The sequence below is a fragment of the Centrocercus urophasianus genome, unplaced genomic scaffold (assembly GCF_019232065.1).
Source record: "Centrocercus urophasianus isolate 14NV4802_14NV808 unplaced genomic scaffold, USGS_Curo_1.0 seq_15, whole genome shotgun sequence".
Classification (NCBI taxonomy): Eukaryota; Metazoa; Chordata; class Aves; order Galliformes; family Phasianidae; genus Centrocercus; species Centrocercus urophasianus.
This window is the reverse complement of record NW_024884697.1, coordinates 23,576,147-23,578,098: the sequence shown is the minus strand read 5'-3', so window position 1 is coordinate 23,578,098 and position 1,952 is coordinate 23,576,147.

Here is a 1,952-nt window from a genome sequence, read left to right as displayed (position 1 = left end):
ATTTTTTCTTCAGAACTGATCACAAAGTAGGGAAAAAAAGTCATGCAATCTCTCTTTTGTATTTTCATTTCAGTTCATAGTTTCAGGCTTTAGAATATTTCTAGTCAGACCAACAAGCTAAAGAATTGCAGTGGAAACAATAGTGTAAGCTGGGTTGAAATTACAAGTAATTAAATCTCACAAGAATTTTCATGAAGGTTATATTTAAAAAAAAAAAAAAAAAAAAAAAAAAAAAAAAAAAAAAAAAAAATTGATTTTGAAATATCCAGTGAGTATATACAAAGAATCTTAACTTTGATCTGTAGCAATGCAAAGGGAAAACAAAACAAAACAAAACAAAACAAAACAAAAAGTATATTCTGAAGGCAGTTCAATCTCTGCTGCTCCAGAAAAACTGATTTTTAAAAATTCAATACCATTTATGTAATGCAAAGTCTGGCATACTATTTTTTTATTATTATTATTATTATTTCTAGTTTAAGTAAAGTATAAGATACAGAAATCCTGCAAAAAAAAGTTTTACATTTTACAAAAGGGCATGAGAAAATAAGTAGGATGAGTTAGAATACTGAGTGATGAAGATAATGAACAAGTAGGCTTACTTGAGAATTGGAAGGTTGATCCACTAAAACAGAATTTCAGCAGTGTATAAAAGGTTTATTGGTGCAATAAAAGACAAAAATGAGAACTGGTCAGAGAACAGCACTAAGCTATAAAGGGGACACCCATGAGATTTAGAGTTACATATCCAGATGCATCACATTATGACTCAGGCAAAAGCCTGCTGTAGAACATTAACACCTGAATTTCATGCCTAGAATAATCTAATGAGCATTATGCACAGTTTTGAACAGCCTATATGAGAGAGAAGAATAAAGTTGAAGTTAAACAGTAAATACTGGTAAGGAATTAAGGAGCTGAGTTATAAAGAAAACTGGGAAGAATTATAAGACAAATATAGGGCTTTTATAATATGATGTATGTGAAAAGGAATAACATCATGGAATAAACAATTATTACAAGAAAATAAGTTACCTTGTAAGTACGGTGATATTAAGAATATTAAGTAGAAAATCACATAAATTCTGCATGGACAATATGAAGCAAGAGGGATATAATGTCCCAGAAAATGTGATATAATCCCCATCATTTCTTTCGTTTAAACTGAGAGTTGGCAAAACATAAGTGAAGTTATTGTACAGTAGGTCATGAACTTCTATTGGCAGGGGATGGTCAAAATGACCTAGCAGGTCTTTTCCTTCTCAAACTTCTTTGATTCTAAAAGGCACTAAGTCAGATGCTTCCATCATTTGTCTACAAGATCCACAGAGCTCAGAGCTACCACAGGGAGACCTGTAAGGGTGAGAGTGAATGTAGACTTGGCTAATAAAATATCAGAAGCCCATAACAGTTAAGAAATTCTCTCTCTTTTATCGTTATAAATATATATGTATCTTCTTTTCAGTGTTCAGTGTGAATGTCTGCACAGAAAACTAAATTTTAAGACACTGAAAGGCAAAGTAAGCATAGAGATCACTTCTGCAGAAGGATTGGTACAGTAGCAAAAGAAAATGTGCAGTCCCCTGTCATCGACTTCTTGAAAATGCAGGTCTCTGAGGCATGGCAGTGCAGGACGTCATGCACAAACTTTTATTTTCTTGATTGCTGTTCACATATATACAATTTTTCGGAGAAATATGTCCTACCAAAAGCCTCACTGCTGTCTATCTATCTGGCTATTTCTAATCTTCCTCTAATTATTGTCAGCATTATTGAGATACTTGAGATATATTGAGATAATTGAGAAATAATTGAGACCCGAATAAAACTACTTCATTTGAAGGTATTCAGGAAAATTCATACTCTGGAGAAAATTAAGAAACTGTGGTTTTTGTTATTGTTGAACACAGGTGGTGGTGAAACAGTATAATAATTGCTGTTTATGAAGATCC